At 39.6% G+C, this 16,037-nt stretch overlaps 1 protein-coding gene and 1 long non-coding RNA gene across 24 annotated transcripts in view; one reads left to right on the top strand and one right to left on the bottom strand.

The window, feature by feature from the left end:
* Positions 1-16,037, top strand: part of TTLL5 (tubulin tyrosine ligase like 5) — a 270,061-nt gene that overhangs the window by 178,012 nt on the left and 76,012 nt on the right. The gene's annotated exons all lie outside the window — the stretch shown is intronic.
* Positions 6,882-11,050, bottom strand: LOC306655051. Its single transcript, XR_013762171.1, has 2 exons — positions 10,306-11,050; positions 6,882-10,211 (listed from the first exon to the last, which is right to left on the bottom strand). It is a non-coding gene; the product is annotated as an uncharacterized lncRNA (long non-coding RNA).

Genomic DNA, 16,037 nt, shown 5'->3' with positions numbered 1-16,037 from the left:
GCACATCCCCAACCCTATTTTGTATTTTATTTAGAGACAAGGTCTCACTGAGTTGCTTAGCCCCTCGCTTTTGCTGAGGCTGGCTTTGAACTCCCCGATCCTCCTGCCTCAGCCTCCCAAGCTATTGGGATTACAGGCATGTGCCACCATATCCAGCACTGTTATCATTATCATGGCTGTGTCCTCAGAAACTTTGGGGCTTCTTAGGTCATCATCTCTTCTCTCTGTATATCCACTTCACTGTCACGCTGTCTTACTCTCTGGGGATTCCCCCAGTCATCGTCTGTATCTTCTACTTCCCTGAGTCAGACTTGGTATATGTTGTGAAATTAAGAAATCTCCCAACTTTCAAATTTCTTCTGGTTCAGGACATTTTTTACAGGCTAAAGACTAGAAGGACAAGTGGGATTATATATATAGGTTTATTTTATCTTATGTTCTATAGACTGAAATATTTACATCCATGCCTTTAAAAAATCAGTTGCATAAATAACACATTCACATCATATGGTAGTCTAACAAACCTATACTGAATGTAAGAGGTTTGAATGTTTTCCACATAGCCACATTAAAAGGTTGACTTGTATATTTTGTCATGTCTTCTCTTGTGTTTTTTCCCCATCTTTTTTGTTTGTTCAAATAAACATACTTAAATATTTTTAACCACCATGTCATTTTTGAGAGTTTGAGTGCACCATATTTATTTTGCCTTTCTCCTATTAAAGAGTACTAAGATATAGTCAGTTGGGGCATTTGTAGGGAATCCCTTATATATATATATATATATCTTTGTGTACATGTGCAAGTATTTCTAGAGAATAATTTCCTAGAAGTGGACTTATTTGGATCAGATAACATGTTCCCTTTGAATCTTTATAGATACTGTCAGTTTGAATCTTTATAGATACTGTCAGTTTGGCCTCCAGAGAGGCTGGCCATTAGCCCCTTTAGCCTGGAGTACAGAAGCACATCCTTTCCCTGCCCTGGCTTGCATGGCCCGCCACTGATCCTTCCACCTAGTCAACTGGACTGTTACTTGATCTTTTTATATAAGTTCCTTCCCATTTTTACTGACAACAGGAAGAGAACCTATCTTCAGATATGTTACCTTAAGGGTGTTTTGTTTGGGACAGGAAGACAGCTGAGAGAGGTCCGGGAAGCCAGGAGGGTAGAGGGTTCTCTGGAGCCTGTTCTTAAGTCATTAAAGCTAGACAGCATCCCCGAGTCTGCATCCTCTTTCCCCTGCACTTCTTAGGTGCTTTTCTTTCCTGGTTCTGTTTTTTACCAATTTCACCCAGGAGCCTAATCCTCCTCCCTCCCTCAGTAATGAATAACCAGAAGAGTCATGGAACCCAGAAAACTGAGTGAAAGAAGCTTAAGGAAAATATTAAAAAGGAATAAAACTTTTGATGTACTTTTAATATAAAATGTGGAAAAAGTAGAGAAAGGTGGGGGTTGGGGAGGAGGGAGGAAAGAGATTATTCACAGTAATGGGAACCAAATGTTGGCCGGGCACGCCATGGCGTTCTCACACTCTTCCTGTAAACGCTGCGGCTTTTCAAAGTGATAATAATGGAGAGCCAGCAGCTAGGACACACCTTAACCCTTCCCTGCCTGGATGCTCCTTCAGTTGAGCTTCAGAGGTGGTGGCTGCTGGGAAGAAGTCCTGGTGCATGGACATGTTCTGTGGCCCTTGTGCCATGTGGGTAGAAGGCAGCAGGCCAAGGCCAAGGCTGAAGAGAAAAGCACCTGCCTGCTAAGATCCCTCTGTGTGCACCTGAATCTCTCCTATGAACAGAAAGTCCCCTGCTTGGCAGTAGCTTACCTTGTTAGCATGATGGTATCTCCTCATCTTGCTGTCTTCAGGGAAACTCAAAAGGAGATGAGGACCCTCATGTGACAGGCGGGCAGGCAGTCTTTTTCCATTGGTAATAATCCCATTATTTGAAAGCCCTCCAGTCTGAGGTGCTCTTTGATGCTGGTGGGGAGTGTGTACCCTTAGTTGAAGTTTGGGGCCTTAGTTTCTCTTGGTTGTCCATTCTTGCCACTGGAACAGAGATGTTAAGGCTGTTCAGAGCTGAAGGGCTTTGCCTGGCCCTGTGACTTCCATGTAAAGAATAGTCGTCTGCCTCTTGATCTGTCCATTCATCCAAGGAGAGAGTATTAAATGAAACTCCTGGCTCTTCATTTCCATCTAGATTCAAACTTTGTCCACATGGCTTTCAAAGTTCATCTTGCACTGGAAAGAAAAGATTATTTTTGTGCATGTCAAATATTTCCCGTTTCAGAGGGACAGACACCAAACGTAGAACAATGGTGGCAGTAGAGCAGACTACTGCAGAGCCCATTATGCTCAGACTGTGGTCAGTTGTGCAGACTGCATTACCTCTGTATGACCCAGTTGGCTCATTTGTCTTTACCTTCTAGCAAGGTTAAAGGTTGTTTTTTTTTGTTTTGTTTTTATTGAAGTCCTGGAGATTGAATTCAGGGTCGCTCCAACATCTCCAGCCCTTTTTGTTTTTTAGTTTAGTTAGTTTTAGTTTTAGTCTCTCTAAGTTGCCCAGGCTGGCCTTGAACATGCGATTTTCCTGCCTCAGCCTCCCAACCATGTGCTGGGACCACAAGCATGTGTCACTGCTGGCTTGTTAAAGCCTTTACTGAGATTAAAGCAAGAAAAACATTTAACACAGTGCCTAGCATCTACCCTTCTGTATCAGGATCCTCATATTACATACAGCTAAATCTGAAACATCTTATGTCTGTAATGTTTTTAAAAGTCATCTTTGAGTTGATTTTGTGGTTTTGTGTTCTACATTTAAGTCTATGAACCATTCAGAGTTAATTTTTTATATTTGGTATGAGATTTAGGTTGAGGTTCATTTTGTGCTGAGGGGCGTGCAATTTTTCCAACACCATTTGTTAACAAACACATGTCTTAAAAAGGTTGTTCCTCATTTCTGTTGGTTTTGGAACTTTATCAAATATCAGTTGAATATATTTGTGTAGATCTTTGAATGATTTTAGTATTCTAAAATAAAGGCCTATAGCAAGAGTAGTTTGTTAGAAAGTCTTTGACAGGGGCTGTTTTGACTTCTAATTTTTCTGTTCATTGTTACTGTGGAAGCATACAGACTTAGGGGTTTTTTAAAATTAATTTGTTATATGTTCTAATTAGTTGTGCATGACAGTAAAATGCACTTATGCATTTTGATAGATCATAAATGGAGTATAATTTCTCATTTTTCAGACTTAGATTTAAAAGCAGTTCTTTTGCTTAATTCGTATGTGAACTTGCAGAAATTATTTAGCCTAGGCCTCAGTTTTCTCATCTGCAATGGAATAATGATGCCTGTCTCAGCAGGTTGCTCTGGAGGTGAACAAAGATGAGGCATCTTAAGAGCTCACCTTGGAACCAGACGTTAGAAAGCCCTCGCATTAACGGTGGTGGTGAGACCTGGCTCTCTCCACGCTTGGACACCACCCCGTACCCCACTCACTCATGCCCTTTTGTTCCCCAAACCTTCACAGTTCTAATCCTTTTAACTAGAAACTTCATCATGAGTGATGGGCATTCCAGTTGAAGCTACTGTGCTATGCGTAGCTTAAATGGCAGTTTTGACCAAAATAGTTTTGTGACATTACTATTTCAGAATATGTTTGAGCTCTGTCTTACCAGCTTCAACAACAGCATCTGTGCCCCCTCCATTTGGCCACGTTGGCTTTCCTGTTGTTCCCTACTCTTCTAGATGCTTTTCCTTCTGCCTGGGACTTCTGTCTAGTTGACAAATGCCAATCATCTTTTGAGACCCTGGTAAAATGTTCTTTCTGCTTCGAAGCCTTCCTTGATTTTCCTCCCTAGGAAGTTGTTCCCTTCCTCTTGCTCTCTAAAACTAAAGCTAGCGTCCTGTTCCCAGTACAGTGGCAGACAGAATTTAGAGAGTGGTGGGAGTTTTTATCCTTAATTTAAAAAAAAATGTGCACACATCTTATAAACACATAAATGAAATATATCCATATAAGTTGGCATTATTATTAAATGATAAAAGCCAAAGGATGTAATCACAACATACTGGGACAAGACTGAAACAGAGTGTGGTAAAGTACCATGGTTGCAGATGGCCCCATGGGTAGCATTTTTTTCTTTACGGTTTTTGTACTTAAAGATTTTCACAGTCCACATGTTTTTAAATTTTTATATTGTTTAAAGTGCTGGGCTGGGGTTGTGGCTCAGTGGTAGAGCACTTGCCTAACACGTGCAAGGCACTAGGTTCGATTCTCAGCACTGTATATAAATAATTAAAATAAAGTTCCATTGCCAACTAAAAAATATATATTAAAAATTTTTTGAATAAAAAATAAAGTGCCCTACCACATGATATTCATTCATAAGTATTTCCCTAATTTTGAAATTATAAGATCAGGTTCTTCATTAAAGAGAGGAACAAAAGGAAGGCAAAGGAAAAGAAACTAACCTCTATGGAGCACCCAGATTCTGTGCTTTGTGTGATTTATCCTATTATTCCTGAAAACATGGCTGTAATGTGGACAGTGTTCTGCCCTTGTGTGAGTGATTACATCATCAGAGAGGTTGCCATTTGTCATGGTCACTCAGCAGGTGAGTGACGGTGCAGGAACTTGAGGCTGGCTCTTTCTGATGTGAAGCCTCCTGGTTTTCAACATCCCTCCTTTAATAGGGAGGAGAATCAATGCTAGTCTCTTCACAGTGGCATCCAGGACCTGTACATGGATGATGTTCGAAGGGAGATGAAAATATTTCTGAAACCAGCCCTGGTGAAAAGAGAGACAATGTTTCTATAGACCAAAGTGAAAGAGAATGTAGTAGCTAAGCAGTATCATTCAGCATCACGAATGTCTTCATCATAGTCTGTGGATTTGTGCTGTTGTTCACATTCATAAGTACCAGTGTCACAGAAGGCTTTGTGTGGGGGCAGAAAACATCGGTAGTCTGAAAAAGCTAACCATAAATCTGTCTTGTATTTACAGCTTGGATTAAGTTTCTCCTTGCGTTGTACGCTGACCCTGGATATAACTTTCTCTCGTAGATTCAACCCGGCAGGTTAGGCTAATCAGGATGGCCATTTGAGATGGTGGGTATACAGTGGAGCTCTGTTGACTCTAGGGGGTGGAAACTTGGATTGTTCTGGCTCCTTACAATAGCCTGGTCATACAGGTGTTTGTCATTAGGTCTCTTAACTGTCATCTGTCATCTCAGTTCTAGGTTAGCAACTGTATTTAGTTTAATAACTGTCACATTTTAGATGAAAACCATTTTTTTCATGAAAAGGAAGAGGTAATAAAAGATGTCCCTGTTAGCCTCCAGATCATTTATGGACTTGATGCGTGGCAAATTAGGCCACAAGACAGACATACAGATGAATCATACATTTCTTCATCGGCAAGTGTAATGTCTGAATTTTTGGCTTTACAGTTACAGATGTATATTTAATTCAATCTCTAAAATGCAAATTCTCTATTTCTATTTTTATCATATTCATACCAAAGATGATTTTGCCTATATACCAAGAGGGCACAGTTTACTGGTATATATGAATCTATACCAGTTTTGAGAAATTTGTGTTATGTCCCATTAAACCTTAAAAATAACACAAATAATAGTAACTAATTGCTGTATGCTCCCAACTCATTTAATAGCTAATTTGTTCTCTTGCCAGCAAGGATTCTAAGACTTTGACATGTATTAGCTGACTTTGTGCGCACAGATACTCTGTGAGGGAAAAATTATTATCATCCATTTTACAGATGAAGGAACTAAGCCCAGATGAGATGAAATAACTTTCCCAAGGTGACACAGTTGGTGAATGGCACTCAGGATTCCCAGTCGGCAATGTGGAGGCAGAATCTGCGGTGGTGCCACCCTGCCAGTGATTCTCCTGGGGTATCAGAATCATCTGATGAGCTTGCTGGGCCCAACCACAGAGCAGCATGGAGTGAGACTCAGTTCTCATTTTTCAACAAGTTCCAGGGTGCTGCTGCTGCTGCTGCTGGTCCAGGGACCACACTTCACACTGTCCCCTGCCCTGCTGCCTCTCCTGGGACTGGCAGTGATGTGGTGTTCAGTGCCAGCACTGAGGAGCAGGATGGTGTGTTTTCACAGTCTCCTATCAGAGACACGTTCCTCCATTTCATGCCAGCAGTAACCTTGAACTGGCCCTTCTAGTTCATCCTGAGAAAATTTCAGTATACTTGTCTCTTGGCCTAGCAGAAGCGTGTGCCATTGTAACTAAGCCGTGGACTTGAATAAGAGGCCACTTTCTAGGATAGGGAAGGGTTGTTTGCATCGTCGTATGTGAAGGTAGCCTGGGAGTGGGCCCTAACAGCACTTTATATCTGTACTATCCTAAGAAAAAGGCTTGACCAGTAATAAACGTTTTATTTTCCCTACTTTGGCAATACAGCTTTTTTCTAAAATATTTTGTGATTTCCCGTATTGTCCCTATTTTATAAAAACATCTTTAGTTATAAAGAAAGTAAAAGCACAGGTGGAGAGGTTTAAAAAAAAAAAAAAGAAGAAGAAGAAGGGTGGAGTTTTTGGAGTTGTCTCTCATTTCCCTTGGCCAGTTGAAGGAAGGGGGCAGAGGCGGGTTACCAGAGCCAGAAAAGCTGTGGACTTGACTGTGCCAAGTTGCCTGCTGTTTTGCTTCCTGGGGAAAAGGGGAGAAATGATGGGAGCCCCGCTGCTGTGACGGGGCAGGAATTCTAAATCGTGACACTTTGCAGGCTGTTTGTGTGCACTGGGTTTGAACCCAGCTACGACTCGGTGCGGATGTTCTTGGAAACTGGCACGTCAACTGCCCTGGACAATCTGCACATTAACTTTCACTCTAAAAGCTTTTCCTGGCTTGCCTCTGCAGGCTGTGAAAGCAAGGTGATGGCCGTCCAGTTTTACAAGGGCCAGCTGCGCTTGTGTGTGCCTCCATTATTGTCCCAAGGCATCAGACTTCTCCCTTCATTTGAGAAAAGTCCTCCGGAGCTGGACTCGGCCTTCGTTGTTGAATGAACTGGTGTCAGGGAGTTCTCCTTTGGCTTTCTTAAAGGTCACTCTTTGCTCACTTCTTTTTTAGTTCACAGCTACATTTTTCAGGCTTCATGTGGTATGCTGGTTATGCCAAAATAAAGAGCTGGATCAAAGACATTTCTTGTTCATAAGGCTAAGGATCAGTCTGTTTTTTCAGATCCAGAAAACGAATAGATAAAGACCAAGAGTCTCTATCTACATAACTGGCTGTCTCCCAGGATCCAAAATTGCCTTCTAGAACAGTGCTGTGAACTTAACCTTTGGAGAGGTTTGGTTTTATATCCAGCTTTGTGTTCCATAAAGCTAGCTCCCAGAGTCTCTGCCAGATGTACTAAGAAATCCAACTTTGTCCTTATTTCCTCCTCCTGGGGACCATTCCATCAATCATGGAGTGGTAGGGGTGTGGAGACAGCATAAGTCTGGTTCACATTCTGTATCTACTGTCAAGTCCAGCTGGCTGGGATCTCACTGTACTCTTAAAGGACAGGCATATCAGATCTTAGCTTTTTGACATACCTCAGTGTGTTCTTCCCAAATTTATGACCTTGTCACACAGTTATTTAGTAAAATCAAAATACAGTTAGTCAAAATAGCCCCCCAGACATCTTTTCATCCACACTACTGCTTCTTTTTCTTTTTTTTATCTGTTTATTAAATGAATAAGTGGAATTTTTCCTTCACAATTGCTTGTAAGTCTAAGTTTCAAATTCCAAATCTTACTTGGTTCCTGCTCATGTTCTTAATATCTTCTGATTTTTTTTTCTTTGCCTTTATTGATTTTGAGTCACCTTGTTTTAATTTGTCATTCTGCTTCTGCCTTCAGCTTTTGTACTAAGATGTGTAGTAAACAATAGGGGACAGATCGATTTTTCAAGTGCCATTTGACATACGATGTTTTCCTTATTTAGGTTTTTAGTTTTCAGACCACATCATTGTCCTGTCCCAACCTCTTAATTCATCAAGGAAAATGAAACTCACTAAGAGTCGGGCTTTCTTATTTTCTCTATTGAATTGCTATGTCCAAAGAAGAGCAGTTTCTATGGTTGCTAATTCCTGATTTATGTTTCTAGTGTTTGTGATAGTGATTCAGGGTATTATTTAATGTGCAAAGCAGGAGCTCATATACTGGGAAAGGAAGGAAGGAGCTGGAGATAAATTAGATGCAGAATATATCATTGAGATGTCAATTTCAGGCCCAAATCTAATAGATTAGCAAACCAGTGGTTTGGCAGCCCTAAGAGAAGGAGAAGGGAATCACTTAAACACAGCATTGATTAATGAAAAAAAAGTCATGCTGGACTAATCTCATTTGCCTTCATGGTAGAATTATTTTTGTGAGAGAAGATCAGGGAACTGCAAAAGAATGACTGTAACTGAGTTACTGCAAGGCATAAAAAAATCTTGTGAGCACAAGAGAGAAAAGTGAATAATGCTATCAAGAATATTTGGTAACTAAATGGGTATCTGTACCAAAACCATGAATCAGTGTAAGTTTAGGAATTAAGTCCCTGTCATTGTCATTAGTTCACCATTTTTATCAATGAATTCATTTATTCATTCATATTTATTTAGGTGCCTACAATTTGTTGGACACTTCTGTATCTAGAAGAGGCATAAATCCTGTTTTCAGATGACAAGAAGTGAGATTTTGATGAAATAATATAAACCTTGGATGATGTCAAGGTTTGCAGTAATTAAAAGACTAGCATGATGAATCTAGGGAAGAACATGACCTTTCACGTGGGTTCAAAAATTCAAGTGTGAAGAAGGCTTGTGAGTTTAGCTTAAGGGTTTTAGTAAATGTTACAGAGATTAACAATGGCATAAGAACTGTCAAACCCCAATATTATGATGTGGGAAAACGTTTGCAGCTATTACTGGAGGAAAAAAGAAGGCTATATGCATCAGAATATTGACAAATGGGTGGGGGGAAGGAAAAATAACAATGAGACAAACATCATTATCCTGTGTACATGTATGATTACACAAATGGTGCGACTCTACTTCATGTACAACCAGAGAAAAAACAGTTGTACCTCATATGTGTACAATGAATCAAAATAAATAAATAGAATATTGACAAATGTTTATAGTAGGCTTCTTTAGTTGTTGGGTCATAGATGACTTTTGTTCTAGATATTTTTGTGTTTCTAAGGTTTAAGGCATTGAGAATACATTGGTTTAGTTCCTTAAAAAATTACTTTTGTTTTTCATTTTGCAGATGTGAAAGAGCATGTGACCACTGCTGACAGTTTAGGCTTGGGGTAGGGAGAAAGAGGAGGGGGTGTGACAATCCTTCTCATTCATCGGTGCTCAAGTCCAGTGCCCCAATAGTTGTTCCTCCCTGGTGATCAACATCTTTAGTAAACCAACACTTACCTGTAGGAGCCAGAACCCTGAAGTTTATTCTTCAGTTGGCTTGACTGGTAGCAGCAGGCTTCCATCATGACGTCCCCTCCTGCAGGGCTGCCATGCCACAGCTGTCCCCGGTACGTGAGACTGACAAGTGAACTTTACCCTCTTGATGCACATCCATTAGTTTAACTCCCCTCACTTATTACCCTGGTGATCTCACATGGACATAGTATTTGGTAAGGGGATTATAAATACTTCTTTGCCTCTTCTTCCTAGGAAGTAATAGAATTGCTCACCTCTGCTCCTTAGTGCCCTCACTCCACCCCCACCCGCCCAAAGGTTCAGATTCACTTTCCATAGGAAGAATGTTAATAATAGTAGCTAGCATTTATTACACATGCCAGCATTGTATAAATGCTTTACAGATTCTCACATTTAATACTTGGGCCAGGCCTGTGAGAGGTGGAATTGATTGTCATTCCCATCTCACAGATTAGGAAACCAAGGCCTAGAGAGGTGAAATATGTTGCTCTTAATTGGTACAACCAGGATTCAAATTTGGCAGTCTGTTCCTGATACCAGCTCTAGGTCACTAAGATGCTACCTCCCAGCCTGGTTTGGTCCAGTTCAAAACCTGTGGTGTGGCCTCCAGGGCACAAAGCCTCCACTACTCCAGATTTCTCTCACTTACCATCTCTGGCTTTGGTTTTGATGTTTTTCCAGCAACCAAAATCACACTCACACATTTGTGCTCGCTTGCTCTCGCTTGTGTGTGCATGTGCGCTCTCTCTCTCTCTCTCTCTCTCTCTCTCTCTCTCTCTCTCTCTCTCTCTCTCTCTCTCTCCCTCTCCCTCTCCCTCTCCCTCTCTCCCCCTCCCTCCCTCCCTCTCCACTCTCTCTACCCCCTTTCTTGGATTATTTCTTTAATCCTTTCCCAAGAGCCTTTCATCCTCTCAAGTAAGCAAAGTATTTCAAGTTTTTAAAAGTCTTTTTATCCTGTTGTCAAGCAATAAGATCAGCTCGCACTGATAATTGCATATAGGTCTGTGCTTTTGACCTAGCATTATATATCATCAAGTTCAAGTTCACATAGCTTTTCTAGATCATTTATGAGCTTTTCAGTGTTTTTAATACTTTAACTCTTCCTGCAAAAGAATAATTTCAATATAACTCCACAGATTCAATACAGAAAAAGGTAGAGTATGACCTTATCTCAAGGAGAGAGTCAAAGGTTAAAAAAAAAAAAAAAGTTTCTTATAGTACACCTGCATTTTTAGAGGTCATTTTAAAAAGATATTCCAACACACAAATTCTCTAAGAACCAAGGCGTCTATCACCATGAGCATGAACTCTCTTGGCAGGTCTAACTCATTCTTTTTAAATAATGTAAGGCATAAATTTTGTTTGCCTAGAAATCCATGTTCCCAGTCAACAGTTACCAACAGTAATTAACAGTTACAGTTAATTGGTGATTTACCGTATTAATTAAGACCTGTTCGTATATGGTTTTATTGTTATTGGATTTATATCTAAATGTGATTTGACTTTCTTTCACTAAGGAAAGTGGTTCTCAATCATTTATTGAGTGCGTTTCATAAGCAGCCTTGCTTCTTCCTCGCAGAGCCTACACTGTGTGACCTTACCGCTGTACTTGAGCGTCACGACCGCCGCACTCTTTTCTGACTGCCTGGAATGGGAGTCTCTCTCTGCTGGCTTCCGACTTCCCCTGTCATATCCTCAGGTTCAGTTTCAGAGCCGGCTTCCCTCCTTTTCATCCATAGTGCTCGTTCACATTGTGGTCACTCTGCTAGTGTTCCCTTCACTTCTGCACACCTGGCCAGGTTGTTTCATCCTTTAGACCAACGTGATTTTCATCACTATCATTATCATATAAGCGCGTTCACCTTGACTTTCACATAGCCCTTGTGCTCCTGTGATGACACCATGTATTCCCAAATCTTCTTGTTCCTGACTTTACTCCTCCAGACGGCGAGCTAATGGAGAGCAGGTCCTAAGTGTTTATCTCCTTGGTATTCCCTGAGTACCTCGGAACAGTATCCAGTAAATGTGGGTTCCAGTAATGTGTGCTGAAATGAAACAACTCCTTGGGTGTAGGATCCCAGTATTGCAAAGTGTACACAAAGGTAATGTTATAGCTAAAATCAGGAAAGCGAAGAAACATACACACAGAACAGGAAACAATAAGTGAGGTTTAAATGAAAGATAAATGAAAATGTTATAACTTGCATATTTGTCTTTTTAAATTGAAGTTTAATAACATAAACTAAAATGCATATATTTTAAGTGTTCAATTTGCTGCATTTGACAGTTTTATATGTCCATGTAACACCGTTAACACCACACATTCAGCATGCCCATCACACTTCAGAGCTCCCTGTCTCTCCTCAGTCGACACTGCCCCTCCCTGCAATAATCCTCTTCTGACTTCTCTCACCCACCATATGTTCCTTTTGCCTAGTCTTTGGACTTCCTATAAAGGGAATCATACCGTATTTACTTTTTTGTGTCTGCCTTCTTTCATTCAACACGTTTCTGACAAGTCATTTTGTTGCTTACATTAGTAGTTCATTCCTTTTCCTTGAGTAGTATTATGCTGTGTGAATGGGCCAGTTTGTTTATCTAGTCTAATGATGGGCATTAGGATGGGTTCCAATTGTTCACAATTCTGAATACATATTCAATGAAAATTCTTGTATAACTTTTCCCCCTGATTCTGGGGATTGAACTTGGAGATGCTTTACCACTCAGGTACATCCCCATCCCTTTTTATTCTTCTTTTTTTTTTTTTTATCTAAGTTTGAGATAGGGTCTTGTTAAGTAACCCAGATTGACCTTGAACATGTAATCCTCCTGCCTCACCTGCAGAGTAGCTGGGATCACAGGTGTGGGCCAACTGTAGTTGTTTTGTTTTGTTTTTGTAGCCAGGTTTTCATCTTCTTTAGATAATTACCTAGGAGTAATATTATAACAAACAATTTTCTAAAACAATTATATTATTTTATACCCTTATTGGTAATGTATAAGAGTTATTATAGTCATTCTTCATGATCACCAGTATTTGGTATTGCTATCCATTTGATTTTAGACTTCTTAGTAGATGCGTAATGGTATTTGCATTTCCCTGATGACTATTGCTATTGAGAACTTTTTAGGTGCTTATTGGACATTTATTTGTTTTCTTTTGTAAAAAGTCTGTTCAAATTTTGTACATGTTTTTAAACTACATTGTCATTACTAAAATCAACAATTAATAACAAGGACTTCTTTATACATATCGATAGGAATTCCGTGTCACATGTATGTATTACAAATATTTTTCTCCAGGGTATGGACTGCTTATTCATTTTCTTAGTGATATTTTTTAATGAGCAGAAATGTTTCTATTGTTATTACTGTTTCCATTCGGTTCCTTTTGACTTGGTTTTGTGCTAGGTGTACAGCCCAGGGCCTTGTGCATCCCAGGCACGTAAGTGCTGTACCACTGAGCTGCACTCTCATTGCAGAATGTTTAGTTTCAATGAAGTGCAGATTATCAGTTTTTTCTTTCTTTCTTTCTTTCTTTTTTTCCCCCTGCGGTGCGGGGATTGAACCAGGGCCTTGTGCTTCTGAGGCAGGCACTCTACCAACTGAGCTATCTCCCCAGCCCTAGTTTTTTCTTTGATGAGTAGAACTTTTTGTGTTCTGTTTACAAAATCTTTTCCAGCCCCAAGGTTCCAAAGATATTCTCACATATTTTCTTCTAGAGGCTTTATGAAAGCCTGTCCTTATGGGAAGTCCAGCCACATGCTGAGGAGATTTTGCACTTTGCAGATTTCTCTCCATATTCCCTCAAATTGATAATCAGGAGGCTGGGGAAGGAGGATTACAAGTTCAAAGCCAGCCTCAGCAACTTAGCAAGGCCCTAAGCAACTTAGTGAGACCCTATCTCAAAATAAAAAATAAAAAGGACTGGAGATGTGATTTAGCATTAAGTATCCCTGTGTTCAATCCCTAGAATCAAAAAAAGAAAGAAAGGAAGGAAGGAAGAAAAGAAAAGAAAGAAAGAAAAAAGATGAAAAGATTAGGACACAAATGTGAACTCACCCCTCTAATTTAATTAAGGTACTAAACCAGAGGGAAAAGTGTAGCCCTTCAGTGTGTCTTGGCTGGAGTTTTATGTAGCGGGAAGGGCAGTTGTGGAGAGAAGCATTTCATCTATAGTTGAAGTTCTTAATGAATAAGGCTATATAATAAGAGAATATTATTCAGAGTCTTCAGGAAAACATGCCATATTATTGCCTATGAGCTACATTTTTTTTTTTTCTTTTTGAGATAGAGTCTCAAAAAGAGACTTTGCCCAGGCTAGCCTCAAACTCCTGGGCTCAAAACAGTCCTCCTGCCTCAGCCTCCCAAGTAGCCAGGATTGTAGGTGTGTAGCACTGTGCCCAGATACTACATATTTTAAAGGTGAAATATGGCATAGTTCACTTTGAATCAGATGTTAAACATTCAGAGTACTCCCACGTCTTACTTTTTGCTCTCTGTATTTTGTTCTAGAAATAATAACTAGAAGTTATTTATAAGAGATATATACAATATTGTATTTTAGTGTTGAGCAAATACTAATGCAGGTTGAATATCCCGAATCTGAAAATTCAAAATCCTTCCAAACCTAAAACCTTTTGAGCACTGACATGGTGCCACAAGTGGAAAATTGTGCACCCAGCCTCATGTGATAGGTCATAGTCAACTCACAAGTACATAGCACTGTTGTATAACATGACCTTTGGGTTATGTGTATGAAGTATGTATGAAACATGAATTTAAATGTTGAACTTGGGTTCCATCGCTAGGATGTCTCATTATGGATATGCAAATATGGAAACATTCAAAGAAATAAAAAGCCCAAAATCATTTTGGTTCCAACTACTTTGGATAAGGGATGTGATAAAATTTTAGATAAAATGATTAAATCTCAAATTTTTGGTGGGAGTAGAACATGTATTACTAGTAATACAGAATGAATTTAGGTTCAAGAAAATGGGATGAATTTTGGATAGAAGTAAAAGCTATTAGACTATAGAAGGGAACATTTTGATGTGTAAACTCAGTTACTAACTGGATACAGTGGCATACGTCTGTAATCCCAGCAGCTCAGGAGGCTGAGGCAAGAGGATTACAAGTTCAAAGTCAGCCTCAGCAATTTAGCAAGGCCCTAAGCAATTTAGTGAGACTGTCTCAAAAAATATAAAGGGTTGGGGATGAGGCTCAGTGGTTAAGAACCCCTGGGTTTAAACTTCAGTACCAAAAAACCCTCAGGCACTAGAAATCAGGGAAAGCCCAAGTTCTAGTACACATAGCCTCCTGTGTCAGTCATTGTAGTGCTCACACAGTGTAAGTCACCAAGACTTGTGCCCGAGCAACTGCATTGTAATTCAAAACAACCAGGTTTCTGAAACATTTTTTCTAAAATCAAGACTGAAGCCAGGATGTCTACCTCTACTGCTCTTTTTCAATAGAGTTCTGGAGACTTTAGCCAGAGCAGTTAGTCAAGAGAAAGAAATAAATGAATCAAACACCATTACCCTATGTAAATGTATGATTACACAAATGGTATGCTTCTACTTCATGTACAAACAGAGAAACAAGATGTAACCCCTTTGTTTACAATAAGAAATAAATAAATAAAAGGAAATATAAATAGGAAAGGAAGAAGTAAAATTGTAGATGATACGATTCTATACCTAGAAAACCCTAAAAACCCACCAAAAGTTCTTAAAAATGAAAAATGTAGCAAAATAGCAGGATACCAAATCAATGTACAAAAACACTAGCTTTCTTATACACCAATAGTGAACCTGCAGAGAAAGAAACTAGGAAAACAATCCCTTTCACAGTAGCCTCAGAGAATTCAAACAAACAAATAAAAGTTCCTAAAATAAACCTAACCAAGGAGGTGAAAGATTCTACAGTGAAAATTATAAAACACTGAAGCAAGAGATTGAAGAATACACCAGAAGATAGAAAGGCCTCCCGTGTTCGTGGATGGGCAGAATTCATATTGTTAAGTTGCCCATATTACCAATAGTCTGCAGGTTCAGTCAGTTCCCATCAGAATACCAATGACATTCCTCACAGAACTAGGAAAAAACAATCCTAAACTTCATTTGGAAACAAAAGGAACCCCAGATAGCCAAAGCAAAACTGAGTAAAAAGAGAAATGCTTGGAAACATTGCAATATCTGATTTCAGAATATACTTTAGAGCCATTGTAACAAAACAGAATGGTGTTGGCATAAAAGTAGACACGTAGACCAATTAAATGAAACAGGGGCCTAGAAATAAACCCACCCACCTGCAGCCACCTGATTCTCAACACAGGTTCCAAAAATACATTAGAGAAAGCTTCTTCAGTAGATGGTGCTGGGTAAACTGAACATCTACCTGTAAAAGACTGAAACTAGATCTCTAGACTCATCCTGTATAAAAATCAACTCAATATGGATCAAAGACCATAATGTAAGATTTGAAACTACTAGAAGCAAACAAAGGAAGCACTTTAAGATATTGGTATAGGCAGCAATTTCCTGAGTAGGACTCTAATGACTCAGGAATTAACAGTAAG

The sequence above is a fragment of the Sciurus vulgaris genome, assembly GCF_902686455.1.
Source record: "Sciurus vulgaris genome assembly, chromosome: 2".
Classification (NCBI taxonomy): domain Eukaryota; kingdom Metazoa; phylum Chordata; class Mammalia; order Rodentia; family Sciuridae; genus Sciurus; species Sciurus vulgaris.
This window is presented reverse-complemented; position numbering and strand designations above follow the sequence as displayed.